Genomic DNA, 24857 nt, shown 5'->3' on the forward strand with positions numbered 1-24857 from the left:
ATTGTTCAAACCTTTCTACTTCACTTTTCTGTAAAAATCGAAGTAGAAATCCCACTTTCTACTTCGGTTTTTACATAAAAACCGAAGTAAAAGATCTATTTTCTTTTTCGGTTTTTATATATCTACCTTTTACGTCACCCCGAACTACTGTGGTACGTTCCGAATTTATGTGAAAACAGAAGTTAATCTACCTTAAAAACCGAAGTAAAAGCCTCTTTTTCTTGTAGTGATTTCTGGTCGTACAATTAACAAGGGTTTGGTTTTCTAACCATTTTTTTCTCCTTTTCTGACCAACTTCCATTTTTAGGATAAAAAAAATTCTTTGACAATGGGTATATTTGGAGTTCAAAAATGGGGTTTCCTACATGATTTTGATTGGATTTTTAGGGTTTAAATACGTTCATGAGCTTCAAAATAGGTATGGATCGTTCAATCTTTGGTTGTATGATTCTGTTTTTAATTTTCTATATTTTTTTTCAGATTTTTTGTTTTTATATATAATGTGTTGTTTGTATATAGGTTTAGAGTTGATTTTGAGCATTAAGGAATGTTTGAATCCAAAAAACTTTGTATGTATTATATATATATCATTTCGAATTCATATTTATTTTTTGTAATATTTTGTGGGATTTTCTATTTATTTATTTTTCTATTATATATATATATATCAATCATATATAAATTAGTGAATTTTAAAATTTGTGAGAAGGTGAACTTCCTATTTAAATATTTTAACCCCGCTAGATTGTGTTGTTGCTAATCTTATAACTTAGAGAACATAGAATACTTAGAATATTAGTAAATATTTGTTTTTGTTTTCTATAATTAGCTAGTTTGATATGTTGTTTGTTAATTATTTATCTTTTTTTTTTTAAATTCTTTTTAAAGTCTTGTTGATTTAGTGGCGAGCTTTGTGTGTGATTTCGGGTGACCTTAATCAAGAGTAATATTGGAGGTGTATAATTTTGTAATTTAAGTTATCACTATTACAATATTTATTTATCAAATTAGTGAATTAGGTTCTGAAAAATTTGTGTGTTGTGGTGATATAAGGATGAAATTATGTTTGTTGATTTTTGTGTTGAATTTGTAGGTAATTACAAAATTGGATTAAGCTATAAAAACAGGGGAAAGTTTGCCAAAAATTTTCTTAGGATTTAACAATTGTTATCTTCAACGTGTTGCCTAAAGAACTGTAGTGATCCTGAAAGAATTGAGTGTCCATGTGATTAGATTAAGGCATCCCTTAAACTTTAACTAAATCTCAGGACAATCATGAAACTAATATATGGCATTCTGCTTATCTGCTCTGTGATTTATTGAATATTTTCATAATAAATTAGAGATTTTGTACGGGTAGCAAATGCATTAGAAACCTTAAAAGACAAAATAAGTTTATTTTTCATAACTTATTTAAGTATAATATAAACTATAAAATAATCAATATTGTTATTAATTTATGTTTGTTAATTTTGCAGTTTGATGGGAAAAAATAATATTGTGAGATTGCAAACCGCTTGCCAATCCAACAAAAATGGTTAGGCCGATTGATGACTTACAACCTATTGTGTTTATAATAAGTTCATTTAGTTCTGTGTTTAGTTTTATGTCGATGTGAATGTATCAATGTTTAGACTATTTCACTTAAGTACTTATATCGATGTAGAAATTTGTACCAAAGTACTTATAACATTGTATAAATATTTAATTTAAAAAAAAATTAATTTCTAATTGATTGAGCCATTAAAAAAACATAATTAATTTCAATTGTAACAATATATATAAATTCGAAATTTGGCCATTTAAAATATCAGAATTAATTTCTAATTTTATTAAATTTGATTAAAAATAAACAAATAAAAAAATAAGCTTCTACTTCGGTTTTTATGTATAAACAGAAATAGAAAATGGGGTTTCAACTTCTGTTTATACATAAAACCGAAGTAGAAAGGATCACAATTCTTACCAACACTTCCATTCAAGACTTTCTACTTCGCTTATTATGTATAAACGACCGCAGTAGAAACCCCACTTTCTACTTTGGTTTATATTTTCACCACTTCTTACTTCACCTCGAAGGATTTGGGTTTGATTTTATGCGATAAACAAAGTCTTTCCACCTTAGAAACCGAAATAATAGCCCCATTTTCTTGTGGTGTCTTTAGGACAAGTCATGTTTGTAGCCATTGCAGTGGAATTCAAATACAATAGACTTTCTCCGTGCCCTTGGCTACAAGTAAATGGTACAAAACCCTAACAAAAAGTAAAGGTTACAAGTAAGAAATTGAAGGACGTCTTTCGGCTTAGTTGTGTCAGCAACCTATATATTGACGTCAAAATCTATGCTGATATAGAGGAAAGAAAAATGAAAAGATAGAAAAGTGTATTTATCTTATCTTGTTTTGTATATGAAGAAATGAAAGAAAAAACAACATGAAAACCAAATTACAATTTAATTATTTTATATGAATTATTTTTACTTAGCACGGTCGGTGTCAATAAGTAATTTTCCTTTACTCTTCTCTCCAATTTGAGAGAAAAATCTTTTGGTGGAACTCACTTATTATTTTGCTATCTATTTTTCTTGTCCATCTTTTCTTCCCAACCATACTTTTCTCTCCAAACTACTAAGTCCTCCCCTTTTCTATTTTCTTGTTTCGTACTTTCATCTAAGTTTTATTTTTATACATTATCCTCTGCAAGTTTTTATTTTTATTTTTTGACTTGATGTTGTGTAAAAAAAGAAATAAACTAGTAATAGAGAAGTACCTTCATATATACCATGGTTGCCGAATTCAATGGTGTTGAACAATTCAGGGCCATTTTTAGAAAGAAAAAAAAATCAAATGATGTAATGGACAACTGATTCTATAATTTATCATCAATTACTTATTTGATTTTATGTAATTTAAATGTTTGGATATAATTTTTGTAATTTAAATGTTTGGATTTGCGATTAATATATTTAATAAATATGAAAACTCAGAAATCCGTTTGCCATTACAGTACAACAAAAATGTTATTTACCGGCGGAAATATTACCGGCGGAGATAGTCCGCCGGTAATAATACAATCTTTACCGGCGGAAAACGAATTCCACCGGTATTAATCTTATTTTTTATTTTTAAAATTTTTTTAATTATTACCAGCGGACAACCCGCCGGTAATAAGTAGTACCGGAGACCGATTTCAAATTAATTTAATACCGGCGGGATCCCACCGATAATACTTAATACCGGCGGGTTAATACCGGCGGATCCGCCGGTAATAGTTATAACCGGCGGGTTAATACCGGCGGACCCGCCGGTAATATCGTAGTACCAGCGGGTTAATACCGGCGGACCCGCCGGTGATGTCTTATTACTGGCAGGTTAATACCGGCGGACCCGCCGGTGATGTCTTATTACCGGCGGAGACCCGCCGGTAATAATATTATATAGTCTCTCTTGGCATTTTTTCCCCATTCGTCTCCCTCACCCGTTTTCTCTCCTTCTCCATTTTCAGTTTAATTTTACAGTTCGTTCCCTCTTTCTCTCTTTCGCCATTTTCATACTTATTTTTCATTTTTAATTTTTCCAGTAAGATGTCGTTTATATATATATATATACTTTGTTTCAGGTGGCTTGTGACAACTTGGGTTGAGTTTCACTTCGATAAAACTTGGCTGTTTTCTCGGTATGTTGTATATTTTAAATTATTCAACTTGGGTATATATATATGTCTGAAATTGATTGTATGAAATTGATTGTGTGTATGTATTTTCATTTCAGACTTTCGTTTACAGTGTTGGGTAGTATTTCTATTGCCATTTTGGTGGAAGAAGACAAACAAGTATGTGCTGTTCTATTTAATAACTGATTATTGTGTTCTATATATTATTGTGTTCTTTATTATTTACTAAGAAAACTGAGACTTATTGTAAAACATTCTGAATTGAATAACAATTTCTTCAGACTTATTATAATTTATCAATTTTATTTCATTTTCAAGTGTTTACTTTATAAATTCAAATGGACACTCTTGCTTCATTAGTCAGACCCGTTTAGGATTAAGTTCACAATTTTTTAATGATATTAAAACTTTATTATTTTAATTTACGAATATATCTCTTTATCATGTCATTCGTAATTTTTATAAAACAACCTACAAATTAGCATAATATGTTTTTAGTTTAAATAATAATTTATTTATTTGAATGAATAAATTCATCTATTTTATGCAAAAAAAAAAAAAGTTTATTCTCAATAATAATAATGATACCCCTTTAAAATTAAAAAAAAAAACATAATATTGATACCACCCATCTTGAAAAGCAAAAAAAAAAAAAAAAAAAAATCATCTTACCATATAGTCTTTATTATTATGATTATTTAAAAAATATTTGGGTTAGAATAGAATAGACAAAAATAAAATAAAAAGAATAACAATATTTGTTAAGTAGGAGCAAACAAAAGAAAATCATTTCATGTAACGTAATACCTATTCTAGGCATATATACATGACAAGAGTAGACTATATATATATATAGTTGTAATAATCATCCATCAATTTAAATACTTTAATTTAATTTAATACAAATCTTAAAAATTAATAATGATTAATTAAATAGTTAATATTATTAATTATATAATTTAATAGTTAATGTTATCTAATTAATAATATTCACTATTATTAAATTATTTTAATATAGAAATTAAAAAATTTATTTAATAAATTTTTTTACAATTAATAATGATTAATTAAAAATTACTACATATCTTATAATAATTTATTTTTTAATTTTTTAATTAATAAAAGTTTGATTCAACATTATTTAATTAAATAATTTAATTTAATTATTTATTAAATAACATTATCTAATTGAATAATTTAATTTAATTTAATACAAATCTTAAAAATTAATAATGATTAATTAAATAGTTAATATTATTAATTATATAATTTAATAGTTAATGTTATCTAATTAATAATATTCACTATTATTAAATTATTTTAATATAGAAATTAAAAAATTTATATAATAATTTTTTTTACAATTAATAATGATTAATTAAAAATTACTACATATCTTATAATAATTTATTTTTTCTGTCCCGGTATGCTTGTGATTGATGGTTGTTGACTACAACCATCGATTACAGGGATATCGGCACAGAAATGATAAGTTTAAAGTATTAACAATAAAATAATGAAATGAATTTTTTTTAATGTGAATAAAATTATATAATAAAACATCATAAAATAACATAAGATATTATAATATTGCATAAGATTTAAAAAATGATAACAAATTTTTTTGTTATCCATTCCTATTCACATTACTAAAACTCACAGACTCTTGTAACACTCTAGATGGCGATTGACAAGACTTGGACAACATTGAGAAATCGTGCTTGTCAAGAATATTGGAATGGTCTACAATCTTTTTTGAGGATGGCCTCGGAATATAAGGATTCTGATGGAAGAATTAGGTGTCCGTGTGTCAGATGCATAAATAACAGGCTTGAAATTTTACCTGTTGTCGATGCACATGTATTCGATTGGGGATTTTATCAAGGTTATGAGAGGTGGATTTATCATGGGGAAACGGAACTAGATGTTGTTGATGAGGTAGTTGATGATGATGAAGTTGACGAGATGATTCCCATAGTGGAGGACTTCCTCTTACCGACAACTGAGCAAGTAGACAATAGTGGCGCAAGTGAATATTACGACGAGTTATTTGAGGAGATTGAAGCTGAGTTGTATCCTGGATGTGATTGGATTTCTTCCCTTAACTTCTTAGCTAAGCTATTACATTTGAAAGTTAGAGGGAAGATTCCTAACAACATATTCGATGAATTATTGAAGTTGTTAAAGCTTTCCTTTCCGAAGGAAAATAAAATTCCATCAACATACTACGAGGCTAAAAAGAGATTGAAGAAATTAGGGTTGGGATACGAGTCGATTCATGTGTGCCAGTATGATTGCTGTTTATTTTACAAAGAGCATGCAAACAAAGAGGAATGTCCAGTTTGCGGAACTAGTCGATGGGTTACTTTTGAAAAAACTAAAGGAAAAAAGTTGCCGCATAAGGTGATGCGTTACTTTCCATTGACACCCCGGTTGAAAAGACTATACAGCGAAGGACATGCTATGGCACCACACTGGGAAATCGAAAGAAGATGGAGTGATGCGACACCCGGTGGATGGGACGGCGTGGAAGAACTTTGACGTCAATCATCCTGGTTTTGCAAGTGATCCTAGGAATGTCCGTTTAGGCTTAGCTGCTGATGGATTTAATCCATTTGGCAACATGAACCTCGCATACAGCATGTGGCCTGTGGTGTTGGCGAACTATAATCTTCCACCTTGGTTATGTATGAAAGACAACAATTTGATGCTGACCATCCTTATTCCTGGTCCAAAATCACCGGGTAAGGACATAGATGTATTTCTAAGACCATTGGTGGATGAGTTGAATGAGTTGTGGGCTAACGGAGTTGTTACGAGAGATAGTACGACCAACACTATGTTCAAGCTGCGCGCAGCCCTTTTATGGACAGTCAATGATTTTCCAGCTCGAAGTAGTTTGTCTGGATGGAGTGGTCAGGGATACAAAGCTTGTCCTACATGTAATGAAGACACATCTTCCATTCGAGTGATCGGTAAGACATCTTATGTTGGTCACAGAAGATTCTTGCCCAGTACACATCGAATGAGAAGGAACACTGAGTTTGATGGACAAATTGAGAGAAGACGTCCTCCTAAACAATTTACTTGTGAGGAAATATTAGAACAAGTGAACAACCTTCCACCCCAAGTTCCTGGAAAACACTTGCAGTTTGGAGGTGTGAAACGTAGAAGAGTTGCGGAAGATAGAAATTGGAGGAAAAAAAGCATCTTCTACGAGCTTGATTATTGGAGTACAAACATTTTAAAACATAACATTGATGTCATGCATGTCGAAAAAAATGTGTGCGATAGTCTCCTCGGCACAATCTTGGACAATGATAAGTCTAAGGACACCACTAATGCAATATATGATTTGAAGAAGATGGGGGTAAGGGAATCATTGTGGATTTATGAAGATGAGAGTGGAAAGTTGATGAAGCCGCATGCTTCTTACGTGTTAACTCATGCTCAGAGACAACAATTTTGTCAATTTATTAAAGAAGTGAAATTTCCAGATGGCTTTTGTTCAAATTTGAAGAAAAAAGTAATCGAGAATGAAACAAATATCATTGGGTTGAAATCCCACGATTGTCATGTTATAATGCAACGATTATTGTCTGTGGGTGTTCGCAAGTTTCTCCCAAAAGATATATCGACCACCATTTCTGAACTATGTAGTTTTTTCAGGCAACTATGTTCGAGGACTATAAATGTTACAGATATGGAGGAAGCACAAAAAGACCTTGTTTTGATATTGTGCAAGATGGAGTTGATCTTTCCTCCGGCTTTTTTTGATATAATGATTCACTTGGTCTTACATTTGCCTGAAGAAGCAATTTTGGGTGGACCGGTATTTATGAGATGGATGTATCCTTTTGAAAGGTACATGAAAAAATTGAAGAACTACGTGAGAAATAAAGCTCGTCCTGAAGGGTCAATAGCTGAAGGCTATGTCGCTGATGAGGCTATGACATTTTGTTCGATGTATTTCAAAGGGGTTGAAACTAAATTTAATCGTCTTGATCGCAATAAAGATGAGGTGTATGTCCCACGACACCTTACTGTGTTTCAATCTCAATGTCGTCCCCTAACAAAGGGAACTCTCAAGCCTCTCGATCTTGCGACTCGTGAAATGGCTGAATGGTTCATCATTAACAATTCACCCGAAATTCAGGATTACTTAGAGTAAGTTTATTCCCTTTAAAGTGAAATTTATGTTTATTCCAAATTATTTTATCTAATGTAGTCAAAGCTTTCAAATTTACAGCGAACACCTAGTAGAGATCAAACTGAAATTCCCAGATGGTGATCATAATCTTTTACAGAAGAAAAATTTTCGCCAGTGGTTTCATAAGAAGGTAAAATTGAGATTATTTTTAAACCTTTATTATTGTAATGATATTTTTATCATTCTAATATAGGTTTATTAATTTATTTAGATATATGACTTGCACAAACAAGGATCTTTAGAGAATGGTGATGAGTTGCTAGCTTTAGCATCTGGGTCAGATCACTTGGCAACATACTACGAAGGTTGTATAGTTAACGGTGTTCGATTTATCGCTTATGACCGAGATCAAAAGCGCACCACACAAAATAGTGGAGTGTCTGTTGCGGGAACTGAAGGTTTTAATTTCATTTTTTTAGTATTTTTGCATTACTAATATAGTTATTATTATTATTATTTTTGTTATTACTCCATTTATTATTATTATTATTATTATTATTATTATTATTATTATTAATATTATTAACTTTAATTTGTTGTATTTCCATATATCTTAATCGCAACTAGATCATAGAACTAAAAGTAGAGTGATTATTAAGTTGCATTTACTTTATTTTGTTGAATTTAGGGACTAATTGATACTTAATTTGGATATTTATGAGAAAGATTAAATACACACATGCATCATTTGATAAGACCCTTCAGTATATTTTTCAGAAAAGGTTTCGTGCAATATATGTAAAAAGTGAAACATGCATGTCAACTACCAATGTATATAATTAAATATAATAATCTTTCACAGATATATCAATAATTGCAAACTATATTGATTAAGTGTAATAAATGCAAATAATGATAAGAAGACAATAAAGAGAAAGAATACTATAGTAGTGGTCTTATCTGATTATTGCTTAATATATATATTAATTGTACTACTTTCAATTATATGACTACTACCTCCTTGACACATAATTTTCACAAAGAAGTTCTTTGTAAAATTTAAGAGTAAATGGCGGCTAAAGTAATAAATATTTTTAAAATACTATACTTATATATTTTTTTTTTTTGCGGTAAATATACTCAATGTTGTATTTTTATTCTCAAATCTATGCCAAATGTTTTTAAAATGTTGCATTTTTATATTTATTTTTTTAATTATTTTTATAAATAATAAGAAAGTGAAGGAAAAATATAAGATTTTAGTTCTTTTTTAAATTTTAAATTATTTTCACTTTCAAAGTAATAAAAAAAATTTAAGATTCTTAAAATTAATCAAAATAATTAAAAATTATATTTTTCATTTACTTTTTTTTTTAAAAAAATTATATTTTAAATTGATGAAAATATATACATTTTTAATTATTTTAAAACATTTTTTTATTAATTTTAATAAAACATTTATTAATGTTAAATTTAAAATACTTATTTTGAGGAAGAATAAGAAAGAGAAAATAATTTAAAATTTAAAAAATAATTAAATCCTATATTTTTCTTTCACTTTCTTATTATTTCTTAAATTAATTAAAAAAGTAGGTATTAAAGTGCAACATTTTAAAAACATTGGGTATATTTACCACACAAAAAAAAGTTCGAGTATAAAAGTATAACATTTTGAAGACATTGAGTATATTTACTGCCAAAAAAATTGGGTATCTAAGTGCAACATTTTGAAAACATTAGGTATTTTAGCCATACACTTGCGATATGTTTGGTAATTTGAGTTAGTGCAATTTTTATTAACTTAGTGGATAGTGGTTGGCATATTAATTTTATTTTTGTTAATAATGAACTGTTGACAATTATATTGCTAAAAGTACTAATAGACTATTCCCATAAAAATGATTACTTTAACAAATTTATAAACGTTTTATCCATACTTTGCAGGGCCTTGGGGTCAAATAATAATCTTTTTGGACCTAAGCAAATGTAACTCATCACTTTTCTTATTTTAAGATATAGATCAATTTATGTATCATTTTAAAGTTATTATAGTACACTTAATATTTTTGGTTTTGCAAAAATATATTGGAGAGAAAAAAAAATAAGACAAGAGGATGCTATGCAAAGAAACTTTGGATCAAATAAGAGTTTGTAATTTTGCATATATAATGAGCTTTGAACTTTGTCTTTGTAATTTTAGAGTTTTATATATATATATTTTTTGTTTTGTTCACAAATTTGTTAAATAAATTAATTAATGTATTTGTTTTGGTGTGATAATGAATTTTGTATTTAATATTAGATTTGGGTAGATTTTAATTTTATATATTTTGATTTAAAAAAAAAACGTTTGAAATAGTATTTTATTATTTGATATATGTGTCGCTAGAAAACTTTCACTAGGGGAGTGTCGCTCTCGTTTTGGCTCTGATTGTTTAGAATGTGTAAAGTTGGAGATGAAACTGTGGGGGTATTTATTGGGCAAAAGCCCACTGTTTGATCCAACGGTGCCGGATGACGCAGAGGTCTTAATTAGCCCAATGAAGCACCAGATTGTGGATTCGCCAATCCACGATCCACGCCTATCTGATCCAACGGTCCACATTAAAAGATTTTCAAGTATATCCCCATCCAACAATCCTAGATGGTGCAGAGGCATTAAACAGCCCACTCAAGTACCCTATCAACCTCTCTCGTGTAGACGGGATGCCTCAGAAATCACGCTGACACCCATCAGTCACTGTGACAATTAAAAGATCCTTTTCGGATCTGACAGGTGTGAATGGTACAGACGCCCCAATTATTGGAAGACACGTGTATAAAACATGGTGAATTCAAAAGGACGAGGATTACCCAAGCGGCCCCAAGTAAATGACCCGTCTCCTAGGAAACAAACCAGGATATTTGGATTTGGTCTGGGAGAATGAGGAAAGTCTACACCTCGTAAACACGGATGATGACTTAGGGGGTAAATGTTATCCCTGTTTTCCCCCTGGACACGTGGCATAACATAATGGGTTCGTGAGCTCTCCCAAAGAGATCGAAGGCCCATCCTATGCCCAATGAACTGGGAAGATGAAAGCCTTAGTGGCTCAGTTGTCGGTAAGCCCAATAGTGTTTGATGGGCGCGACCATGACAAGGGAGCTGGGACCAAGATGCAGGCCCAACTCACCTTCCCGGTCCCAACCTATCGATACCCTTTGGGATATCAATAGGTATGGCAGGTTCATGAGTCTGGGAATAAAACCTTGCCAAGAATGAACCCGAGCCCTGGTGAACAAACCAAGACCCCTATAAATGAACTGAGATATTAGTAAAGGAACTCGGACCAGACGTCCGAATAAGGCAGGATTGATCTTTCCCGACACTGACACATTCCCAAGAAACACGGAAGTTGGTCTCCTCAACTAACCTGCAGAAGAGGTTACATACAGAATGTACGCTGCTACTAGGAAGCAGTACTACCATTACTCTGACAGATCATGTCGCCAGGATCCCCTTAGAAGCCTACGCGGACCAGTCTAAGGTTATGTACTATTGACAGCTGTATGACTTGGCCACGCCTAAGCCGGCCCATTGGGCCTTGATTAATATGTATTATTTAGCAATATCCTTTGTATTAAGCCTCCATTAGCGAAAAAACCTTGATTACATCCCTATTGGGCCCGAATTAGTTTGGCCCAAGCCCATCGCACCTAAACTGCCTATAAATAGGACCAGTTGTGCACTATAGTAGGGATATGAGATTTTCTCTTATAAGCAATTACTCTGCTCAAACTTGTAGAAAACTCCATTGTCAAAAGCTCTCTAAGCTCTAATACTACTAACTTGTGGACTAAGGCTCATTAACGCCCCAACCACGTAAAAACCTCATTTGCATATTTTAAATCCTTTCTTTTTAAGCTCTCTTATCTTTCATAATTCTAGTTTATGAAAAACTCAATAAATAGCTTCCTTTATTGCTTCAGTAGTTGCTATGTACTCTAATTCTGTAATTGATAGTGCCACAACAGGTTGTAGTTGAACTTTTGTGCTAACACAATTTCCTCCCATTAAGAACATATAGGTAGATGTAGACTTTAGACTGTCTCTATCCCCTGCATAGTCAACATCACTGTATCCCTCTATTGTAATACTTGCTTGTTGTTGTTTATAGACTAATCCCACCTTGGTAGATCCAATTAGGAATCTGATTAACCACTTCATAGATAACCACGAATTTTCTCAGGATTAGACATATACTTACTAAGAATACTAATAACATAGGCAAGGTCTGCTCTTGTACAAACTATTAGGGACATTATGGAACCCACAACATTAGAATAGGGTACCTTACTCATCTCTAACTCTTCTGTTTTATTCTTAGGGCATTGTTCTTTAGATAAGGTATACTAGTTTGTGATAGGTTGTGAAGCACGTTTAGCTCCCTTCATAGAAAACTTATCTATTATCTTGTTAATGTAGTCCTCTTGAGTCATTCACAACCTTCCACTGCTCTTGTCCCTTCTTATTGTAATCCCTAGTATCTTTGTAGCTATGCCCAAGTCCTTCATCTCGAATTTTTTCTTGAGTAGGCCTTTCATCACCTCTATCCGAGACATTTCTTTGCTGACAATTAGCATGTCATATACATATAGTAGTAAATAGATAACATCATTCACCTTAGATCCTTTGAAGCATAGGCAAGTATCATAGTAATTTCTAGTGAATCCTAGCTTCAACATAAATGCATCAAACTTCTTGTTCCATTGCCTAGGTGACTGTTTAAGTCCATACAAGGACTTAATAAGTTTGCAAACATGATCTTCCTTCCTTTAGACCTCAAAACCTTTAGGTTGTTGCATATAGATGTCTTCCTCTAATTCCCCATGTAGAAAAGCAGTGGTCACATCCATCTGACCTATTTCCATATTAAACTGATTAGCTAGTGATAGAATAATCTTGATAGTCTTGTATTTTACCACTGGAGAAAAAAATCTCTGCAACTTTCTGTGTAAAGCCTTTAGCAACCAATCTAGCCTTGTACCTTATAGGTTCTCCCTTGGTTTTTCCTTCCTTTAGTTTGTACAACCATTTGCAGGCTATAATACTCTTTCCTTTAGGCTTAGGTACCAATTTCCATGTTTGGTTCTTTTGAAGAGATTTCAACTCATCATTCATGGCTTGTATCCAGTTTTCTGCCTTATCACCCTTTACAGCTTCTTCATAACTTTGTGGTTCTACTGAGTTAGCTTCTAAGTTACTCATAAAAGCATAGGCTAGGTCTTCATTCCATATGTTGAAGCTGTATTTCAAGTTAGGATTAGGAATCCTCTTCTCTTTGTCTCGGGTCAACTGATAATCTGTCAAATTTTCATTTTGTTTAGGTTCTTCAGGTTCCATTCTCTGTGTTTCCTCATCAATAGGTTCCACCTAAACTGCATTTGGTTTAGGTTGGTGAATAGTAGGTTCCACCTGATTTATATCATGTTCTTGTTCCTCTGTTTGGTCTACAATTTCTGGATTTAAACTTATGGTTCCTACAGGGTTAGTACTAGATTGTGTACCTGCAGGGTTAGTGTTAAATAAACAAGGAAATACATCTTCTTGAAAAATTACATCCCTACTTATAATAGTTTTAAATCCACCCTTATCCCTCAGCCAAATTCTGTATCCCTTAACACCCTCAGGATATCCTAGGAACACTCATTTAATATGTCTAGGTTCTAATTTTCCAATGCTTTGGTGTACATAGGCTGCACAACCAAAGACTTTAAGGTTAGACAAATCAGGTGGTTTACCCCGACCATCTTTCCTCTATAGTTTTGAACTCAATGGCACTTGAAGGACATCTGTTTATTAAATAAGCAGATGTCATTACTGCTTCCCCCCAGAAACCATGTGATAAACCAGATTGTATCATCATGCACCTAGCTTTATTGAAAATAGTCATATTCATTCTTTCAGCCACACCATTTTGTTGTGGTGTTAATCTGATTGTTTTGTGTCTTTGGATCCCATTTTCTTTACAATATAGGTCAAATTCAATATTGCAAAATTCTAAGCCTTTTTCTGTTCTTAGGGTTTTTATCCTATTGTTAGTTAGATTTTCTATCAGTATTTTCCATTGTTTAAATTTGATAAAAGCCTCATTTTTATGTTTAAGCAAAAACAGCCACACTTTCCTAGAGAAATCATCTAAATAGACGTGAAATAAACATTAACCCCATGTGTAGCAGTTTTTTCTGGACCCCATAAATCAGAATGAATATGCTCTATTATAGCTTTAGTTTTGTGTGTACCTGATATGCATATTGCTTATGATAACAACATGAGTTTTGTTTTCTTATTGCATTTTTCTCTCTATGTTATATATGCTGCTGATTTTTTTTTAGAAAAATAACAACCAATTGATATGTGTATTGCTTATGATAATAACATGAGTTTTGTTTTCTTATTGCATTTTTTCTCTATGTTATTTAGGTGATGAAGATAGCGAAACGAGAATTTGATGCTTGCAATTAATAAGGAGATAATATTGGACAAATGTTACAATTTTCCTTTTATTAGACTCATTAGACATATTATTTCTAAGCATAAACTTTTATTATGGTATTTTGCACTTGAAATTTTTTCATTTGGGACACATGTATTGTGTATTTTGATTGATAAAAAAAATACATTAGACTTTATCAAATTCTAATTACATTATTAAATAATAAATTGCTTTATCAAATTAATGTAATTAAAAATAATTTGATTGCATTTTGAAAATGTAATTAAAGATAATAAGATTACATCTTTAAAATGTAATCAAAGATAATTAGATTACATCTTGAAAATGTAATCAAAGATAATTAGATTACATCTTGAAAATGTAATTAAAGATAATTAGATTACATCTTAAAAATGTAATTACAGATAATAATGAGATTACACCTTGAAAATGTAATTAAAGATAACAAGATTACATCTTCAAAATGTAATTAAAGATAATTAGATTACATCTTAAAAATATAATTAAATGAAAAAAATATATACTTAACATAAAGAATCATAACATCTAGATAATGTACTATTGACAATATATAACACCAAAACAACGTCATAATAGTCTATTTAATAGCGTGAAAAAAAAAATGTAATCAAATGGCAAGTCTTTTAATAATATGGGCAGACTTAATACTTGCTAAAGTGTTAAAAATTTCATTTGATAATACTTTTCGAGACTTATTGTAAATGTTTTTTTTTGTAGTGTCAAGAAGAGTTTTGAATTGACGAAAAAGTTCGGGAGGCGCGATTTGAAGGTAGTAATTAATATAGTTCGGGGGCAAAAACTGTATTTATTTTAGTACGTAATAAGAAAATTGTACACAACATATATAACATAACACAACAGAACATGTATTCCATTTGATTAAGGAATTAAAGACATACATAAAGTTACACTAATAACATGCATATACATCGTACGTACGTATATATGCATGCGCATGTATAACATAATTATTCATTTATAGTAGTAGTACTATAACATAGACATATATTTTTCCAGATGGGCAAGGTTGCATAATCCGTAACCAGCCGGTCCAATACATATTATTCATAATCAGAAACCACTCGGTCAACCAACACAAGCTCCGAAACCCACCGGTCCAACACATACACATCCAGATTGGCAAGGTGACCAAGGCGCGCAAAATTTACCAACGCATTGAGCATTCTCTTGTGACGTTTCTATGAATATATCTGAAAGAGAAGGATCGATAGTGAGAGTGACCTGCGCCTTTCCATGATGATCAGAGGAGTAAACTTGAATATTAGTCAGAGCTCTCCCGCCACCTGCAAAACTAGTAGATGGAAGAAACACAAGAACAACAACTATAATATAGCTCATCATCATCACCACACTATTCTTAGTACTCTTCTCCATTTTCATCATATATATAATTCGATCTCACAAGCTTGTATCTCTTCCTAACACACTAACATTGTATTTATAGCACTTCACCTATGATGAATTAATATATTTTATATATATATATATCCATTTATGAATTAATACATTATTTGATGAGGTGTTGATGATTATTTTTTCTAAACAAGATATTAGTTATGTATTCATGTCTGATCCTTCCCTACCTAATTTTAATTGTTACATTAATTAAATATTAACAAATACATTAAATATTAGTCCATGCGGATATGTACCTGATTTTTTAGAAATATTTTTCTTAATAAAATAATAAATAAATATATCTATATATATACAACTAGTCTGAGAAGAGACATTTTATATATTATCTTTGTTTTGGTTGTTGATCCCATATTGTATATATGCAAAACTCAATATACAATATTACTCTACACAACACATGCACATTATAAAATTTTGAAAACGCAAATATGGAACTCAAATCCTCAATCCGATGCCATTTTTGTTAAAGAAAAGAAAATCCAAATGATGTAATATACGGCTGCTTTCTATCGTTGATCATTACTTTTTTATTTGAATTTTTTCTCATTAAGTTTTGAGATTTTATTGAGGATTGACTTGAATTATAGGGTTCCATCTAAAATTCAATTAGTGATTAATGTAGTTACGTACTCATGTTTTTATTAATGACTCAATATTCTTACACTTGTTCAATGTGTGACACCATGCTCCAATATCCTCAAGATGGTGGCCATTTTTTGCCCACCAATCTCGAATCACTGGATCTCAGCTCGATTATTTTTTTTATCTCAAGTGTCTTTTTGCACTATGCGGATCATGAGTCTTAGCATGCTATTTGGATCTCAAATGTCTATGCGGATCTCATTCTTTTATTGATTCGGCTAACTATTTGGATAGGTGTGGATGAAATGCCCCTTAAGAATATAGCTCATGATACCATGACAAGAATCATGGGGTTTCATCTCAAAATCAAGATATATATATATCCATTTATGAATTAATACATTATTTGATGAGGTGTTGATGATTATTTTTTCTAAACAAGATATTAATTATGTATTCATGTCTGATCCTTCCCTACCTAATTTTAATTGTTACATTAATTAAATATTAACAAATACATTAAATATTAATCCATGCGTATATGTACATATTTTTCCTTAAAAAAAATAATAAATATATATAACTATATATAGCTAGTGTAAGAAGAGATATCTTATTATCTTCGTTTTGGTTGTAGATCCTATCTGAGTAAAGTCAATGGACCTGTACAATATACAATATTATTTTCTACAACACTCCATGCACATGTATTAATATTATACTCATAATGATTTTACATGTTCACATGCACCGTAACTAAAATTATTGGATTAAGGGCTTATTATAATTTATTATTACAAATTGGGAGATCAAGATTGAAACCATTTTTTTTTTTTTTTTTTGTATATATTGGACTGATCATATGTTTCACGTTTGCAACTTTTGTGTGAGAATTTTTTTTTGGTAAATAAGAATCATTGTATTGCTCAAAACCAAATCATGTACACTTACAGGTCTTCTAATACCCCTATCTTGACTTACAATTCATGTATCTAACTTTACAATTTTTGAAACCATTCTTTATCCCTATTTCTTGTTTTCCTTGGCATTGACAAAGTCAATCTCAATTTGAGTTCTCTTTTAATGACCTATACAATATGATTTACATGTCAAAGTTTAGATGACCACAAAACATCATTACGAGCACTACAACAAAAATTAGTATTACCGACGGAGGATTCCGTCGGTAATAAATGGTGTGTCCGCCGGTAATAATCGGTCGGTATTAACACAATTACCGACCGACTGACACACTCGCCAGTATTGTATTAATACCGACGGATTAATGGAGGCGGGACTCCGCCGGTAATGTGTAACGCTGTCAACCTCGTTTAACTCGTGTAATACCAGCGGGTTCCGCCTCTATTAATCCACTGGTAATAAAATACTAATATTAAAATATAATAATTAATTTTATTTTATTTCTTAATAAATATACATATAATACTTATTTAAAAATAATAATATTTAACATAAATTATAATTAATAACACAATTAATATTCATCAAACAAAAATAGCATTATAATTAATCATAAAATTAACATAATAAAATACCAATTGTCTCATTTTAATTACATATGAACTAATTATAAAATAAACATAATAAAATTTCAATTGTCTTAATATAATTAAAAAACGTAATCTAATTATTATTGTTTTGATCGGGCCAACTAGGTGTAAAATATTCATTAAGGTCAATATCTTGATCACTAGTATTAGGGCGCGACAACGGTGGTGAAGCAAACTGTGGTGCTTGTGGAGAGTGCTGCTGCGAAGATGATCTAAATTGTCGAGTATGTGGTCGCGCCGAGGGAGACTGATGCAAAAAACTCTCAAACTGACCATACCTCTGCTGCTGCGACGAACTCACAAATTGACCATACATCTGCTGTGGATGCTGCTGCTGCGATGAATCCCCGAAGTCACGACGCCTAGGATGTGACGTCTGAGATCCTGCAGGGACGTCGTGGTAATGAAAAGGAGGGGACTGGGAGGGGCGTCCATACATGTTTGGATAATTCTGTTGAGGTGGATACAAATGTTGTTGTTGTTGTGGCATCGACCAAGGAGGTGGACTTTGAGAAGATATACCACCTTCAGGTTGTGATGGTAAATATCGTTGCAGAATGCTTTCAAACCGCGACTCAGTTTCTGTACTGGTATGCTGAGGATTACCAGATGGACCTGGTTGAGATTTCAACATCCGGATCTCTTCACGCATTGACTTCATCATTTCCGCCATAGTAGCCATGTCTTCCTGAGGTGTATGAGCAGGTTGGGCCTGTGACTGACTTTGACTTGTGGAGTTGGAAGCTTATTTTTTCCCTTTGCCTTTGCTGTAACCTACTCCTCTTTGAAAGTCAGACCTCTCCCCAAGTACTTTACTGATAATCTCGTACTGATTGATCGACAAGGAATCTGCAGCAGATCCAAATTCAGATCCCTCCGTCGGTCCTTGAGACTGGCTTTGAAGTCGTGCCCTCTCAAGCTCTTCCGTCATTTTTTCCTGTTCATAAAAAGTGTTAGAAACACATCAGTAACATAGTTTAATGAAAATAATATCACAAAAGTTTAAACTTACAAAAGTTTCTCGAGCTGTGTCGTTGACAAAAACTTTTGTCAATTTTCTCAAATGGCTATCTTTCCAAGTATCAATAACATGCTCATCAGGGTTCGCCTATACAAATGTAGAGATAGGAAGTTAGAATGTAAAATTTTGTTAAATTAAATTAATATTCTTACTTACAAATTGGTGACGCTTAGCTGCCATCGATTTTGTGCCTTGCGTCGATGTATACTTCATTTCTTTTCTGTTTTTCTTGTTTTGGTTGGATCGCGCAATAAATTTTGGGCTAAAAAACAACTGAACAATATCTTTCCAACTCTCCTTGGAGCAATGGTCAGGTGGGGCAACTAAAACACTCTGCAAATCTTCCGGATTAGAGTAATATTTTTTGAAGTGAGTATGTCTGATGTTCTTTCTCTCAGAATATCTTTTGCGCATCTCTGTGTAGATAGTATTCATAACTCTCTCGGGTTCTGGATGACCATCAACATTATAAAAATGCTACATTAAAAAATAACACGTTAGTTTAGTTTGTAAAAGATTTTAATAAAAAATTTATACCACAAGACTTGTTCTAAAATTTTACCTTCATCCTTTGTACAACTTGTTCCTTAAATTGTTGAGGTACATCAGCGAAATCCAAGTAATGTCCTGGCAACAACAAGGTGACTTGGAGGCCTATCTTGCGGACAAAAGCTTGGTCCTCCAAGCCAACCACTTTGTCCGTCCTAGGATCAAGTTGAAGATCTAGTGGTTTCCTGCCATTTCGCCTTCTAATTTCAAGTGGTATGTTATTAGCCAGGCCACGACCCTTTCTTCTCGGCACTTCAGCTATCCACATTTTCAACAATAACCAAAATTTGAAATATTAATATATATTAAACATTCGTTGAGCTTGACTTTCAAGCTATGAGCAAAATTTGAAAATTATTATTAACCTGACTCGCAGGAAGAGGGTACTCTACTAGGATCTGGCAGGTCTAGACCTCCACCATCTCCGCCGTGAGAGGTGGCTATATCCGCTGACATTGTACTTAGGAACAAAAATGATTAGTTAGAATTAAATTATTAGTTAGTATCAAATATCACCAATGGAAATGAACAAAATGATTACAAGTCTCATATATTATATTTTAAACGATTGTCTTTATTACAAAAATATAAAAACTAAGTAGAATAATCACTATCACTTTCATCATTAATTAAAACCACTGGCGAAAATTTTTCTTGTGTAAAAGATTATGATCACCATCTGGGTATTTCAGTTTGATCTCTACTAGGTGTTCGCTGTAAATTTGAATGCTTCGACTACATTAGATAAAATAATTTTGGATGAACATAAATTTCACTTTAAAGGGAATAAACTTACTCTAAGTAATCCGGAATTTTGGGTGAATTGTCAATAATGGACCATTCATCCATTTCACGAGTTGCAAGGTCGAGAGGCTTGAGAGTTCCCTTTGTCAGGGGACGACATTGAGATTGAAACACAGTAAGCTGTCGTGGGACATACACCTCATCTTCATTGCGATCAAGATGATTAAATTTTGTTTCAACCCCTTTGGAATACATCGAACAAAATGTCATAGCCTCATCAGTGACATAGCCTTCAGCTATTGACCCTTCAGGACGATCTTTATTTCCCACGTAGTTCTTCAATTTTTTCATGTACCTTTCAAAAGGATACATCCATCTCATAAATACCGGTCCACCCAAAATTGCTTCTTCAGGCAAATGTAAGACCAAGTGAATCATTATATCAAAAAAAGCCGGAGGAAAAATCAACTCCATCTTGCACAATATCAGAACAAGGTCTTTTTGTGCTTCCTCCATGTCTATAACATTTATAGTCCTCGAACATACTTGCCTAAAAAAACTACGTAGTTCAGGGCTCTCTGCTCGCACTACAATCTAATTCTCTCTGGTTTAGCTGCTTTCTACAAAGGTAAGCAAGCAAACTCCATTTTCATATTCTAATTCTCAGATTAATTTGTTAATTTAGATTTTAAATCTCTGAGACTATTTAAGCCGACTGAGATTATTATTTGAACAGATTCTTTTATTATTATTATTATTTTTTGTAAAAAATGCTAATATTGATTGATATTATTAATAATGATTGCTTTTGCCATGGAAAATGTGTTGATATTTGCCTACTTTTTACGTTCATATTCCTTGTTCCACGTATTAGTGTTGATTTTTTATTTGGTGCTTCTTAGATTTTTTAAAAAATTTTGCTCATATATGTTAGTGAGACAGCTATTGAAAGATTTAGGAAAGGTCTTATTCTCCTATCTCTTGCACTATATTTACAAAAAGAAGACAAGAAAAAAAAAGTTTTTGGAACATTTCATATGCAACTTAATGTTTAGACTGTAGATTTTGTCGGATCTAATCTATTCAGAACTTCCTTGTATTAGTTCTTCTCTTTCAGCTTATTTATTTTCTGTGAAAATAGAAACTCTATATAAAAGCCAAACACCTTTTCCTTCCAGTTCGGTGAAACCATTTTTTTATTTTATTTTAATTTTCTGTCTTTTCTACTCGTTCTATAAGCTCCTTTGAAATAATGTCATGTTGTTGGTCACCGACTTGCTATTCTCGAATCTCCTTTGTTATTTTGTTTTGAATATTTTCAGTGTATCAGCAAAAATTGGACCTTTAATGGAGCCTTCACTTGACATTTGAATGATTCAGTCTTTCGACCTCCCCCTTTTATTTATTTATTTAAAATTTCTTATAACTTTTATTGGGTCTTCGAAATTGGTCTCCGTTTGATATTTACAGCAGAGGTATTTATCAAGAAAGAAAAAAAAATAGTGAAGGTAGGCGCTATAAATAATAGATGGACTGTTTAATATATATAAATATATATGTGTATGTGTGTATCACTGAGTCTGAGAGTAGTACTATAGTGAATCAGGCTGTCATTCTCTTATAATATTCCAATTATCAGGATGACATTAATTAGTAATTGGGTTTAATTCACTGCTATATTTGTGTAGATAGTAAAAGCTTTCTGACACAAAATATTTGCTTAACCTTTTTGAATGACCAATAAATACAAGACTCATCTTTGGAGATAGTGACCAGGCATAGACAGGGGGGGTTATACAGGGATTCTTCTCTGCTAGTAATATGTAAAATGTTTTAATATACTTCATCTTCATTATTATTCATGCATATGTGTTTATCCAATCGAAACAAAACCCTTTGTTAAAATTAGTGTTATCTTTGGCAGAGAGGTTTTATTGACTCAAGAGGGCATCTATTTCACTTTGGAGCCAAACTTCAAGTTTGTCGAGGTAGGACGTTTCTTGACAGATTTTTCAAATACATTGACTCTAATTATAGTGTTCTATGATATAGGATAATATATATATCATGTGTGTTTTGTTCTCCACATTTATTGTTGATTAAATGGTTAAGTAAAATTTGTATCACTCTTGTAATCTCTTTCTGTAGTATGTAGAAATTATTAATATAGTTTGTTAATTATTTTGTGTTTATAATTTTTATGTGAAATTTATTAATATTATAGAAAAATTAGGATGAATTTATTATTTTAATTTAAATCAAACAAGTGCATGCATTTTAAACACTTGCAAAAGTTAGATTAATAAATTGCATTTTTTTATACTTAGTTTTATATTATTTTGGTTTGAATTTTTTTCGTGTATCTTTTGGTCTTAATTTTTTTTATCAGGACAGCGACACACCCACGACCCCGACACACACACGACCTTGGCACACCCTCAACAGGTGTGGATATATTTTTTGTAATTAATATCTTTTGTATTTTTTGAATAATTTATTTTGTATTTGTTTAGTGTATAATATTTGAGTTTTGAGTCCTTTAGTTAGTATCCTTGGTATGTAAATCTTGACATCTATTGTTAAGATATATGTTTGTTCTTACTTTATTTTTTAATCTTGGTATGTAAATAATTATAGGACTGTTTTGGTTAAAAACAAAGTTTAAGTGATAATTTAAATTAATTTATAAAATATAATAATAGATGATTTAGTTTTAAGTAAAATATAGTGTTTTTGTTAATATTGAATAAAGAGGATTTAAACTTGATCAATCAGATTATTAGCACCCATATTTTCTTTATCACCATTTTCTTAATTATATAATATTAATTAAACTAAGTGCTAGAAAAATATACAAATTCAATTAAAATTAATTTAAATTTTAAAATATTTTTTTAATGTTTGAATCATTTTTAAATTTTAGTAATAAATTTTGAATTATTTTTTATTTTAAAAAAATTTGTAATTATTTTTTAAATTAAAATTGAAACAAACTAATTAGATCACGTCTGTGTTTCTCCATTGCCATTATTAGCGGCCACACCAAATTTTTTGAACTACTTATTAAATTTTGTCAAAAAAAAAGTATTTAGTTAAATAAGTGAAAGCTTTTTACTACTAACTAGCTTTCATCGCAACTTGATATTTTTAATAGGGAAACTAATTTTGTTTAGATTGTGAAATTTTTTGAAACAAATTTAAGATAGTTTATTTAATAAAAAAAGTGAGTATTGAAAAAAAACAACAACAATAAGTGCATATTATCATGTTATTTTGTTCTTTTTTCTCTTTTTTGCTTGAACATATGTTATTATTATTATTATAATTTGTAAAAATAGAACAAAAAAATTAATTAGTAGTTAATTTATTTTCTTAGTCTCGGTATGTTTGTGATTGATGGTTGTTGACTGCAACCATCAATTACATGGATATCGGCACAGAAATGATAAGTTTAAAATATTATTAATAAAATTTATCTAATTATTTAAAAATATAAATTAGTCTTAAAGTCATATAATAATTAATTTATAAAATTATTATTATTACAAATTAAAAAATTATGAATAAATAATAATTTATAAATTACATGAATATAGAAATTGTTAATTATATTTAATAAAAGTTAAAAAAATTAAGAATAAATAATTATATCAATAATAATTTATTTTTTAATTAATTTATAATTATTTAATTAATTAAATAATAAAAGTTAGATGTAATATTTAATAAAATTTTAATAAATAATAAATTAGTTTAGGAAAAAAAATTAATTTGTTTATAAATAACATTATCAAATAAAACATCATAAAATAGCATAAGATATTATAATATTACATAAGATTTCAAAAATGATAACAAATATCCTTTGTTATCCATTTCTATTCACATTACTAAAACTCACACTCTTATAACACTTTTGATGGCGATTGACAAGACTTGGACAACATTGAGAAATCGTGGTTGTCAAGAATATTGGAATGGTCTACAAGCTTTTTTGAGGATGGCGTCGGAACATAAAGATTCTGATGGAAGAATTAGGTGCCCGTGTGTGAGATGCAATAATAATAGATTTGAATCTTTGGATGTAGTTCGGGCACACGTATTCGATAGGGGTTTTCATCAAGCTTATGATAAGTGGATTTTTCATGGTGAGGTGGAAGAAATTGTTGCTGATGAGGTGGTTGATGAGAATGAAGACGATGAGATGATTCACGTTGTGGAAGACTTCCTTTTACCGACAACTGAGGAAGTAGAAAGGGATCCCGGTGGGAGTCAGTATTATGACGAGTTATTTGAGGAGGTTGAAGCGGAGTTGTATCCTGGCTGTGATTGGATTTTATCCCTGAACTTTTTAGCAAAGTTATTGCATCTAAAAGTTTGAGGGAAGATGCCTAAGAACATATTTGATGAAATGCTGAAGTTGTAAAAGCTTGCATTTCCTAAGGAAAACAAAATCCCTGGATCGTACTATGAGGCGAAAAAGAGATTGAAAAAATTAGGGTTGGGATACGAGTCCATTCATGTGTGTCAGTATGATTGCTGCTTATTTTACAATGAGCATGCATCTAAAGAGACATGTCCAGTATGCGGAAGTAGTAGATGGATTACTT

General features: G+C 31.1%; 1 long non-coding RNA gene across 1 annotated transcript; it reads left to right on the forward strand.

The window, feature by feature from the left end:
* The first annotated feature begins 3105 nt into the window (after positions 1–3105).
* Positions 3106–4035, forward strand: LOC133801692 (uncharacterized). Its single transcript, XR_009876912.1, has 2 exons — positions 3106–3675; positions 3771–4035. It is a non-coding gene; the product is annotated as an uncharacterized LOC133801692 (long non-coding RNA).
* The last annotated feature ends 20822 nt before the right edge of the window (positions 4036–24857 follow it).

This window comes from Humulus lupulus, chromosome 9 (assembly GCF_963169125.1).
Source record: "Humulus lupulus chromosome 9, drHumLupu1.1, whole genome shotgun sequence".
In the NCBI taxonomy this organism is placed as follows: Eukaryota; Viridiplantae; Streptophyta; class Magnoliopsida; order Rosales; family Cannabaceae; genus Humulus; species Humulus lupulus.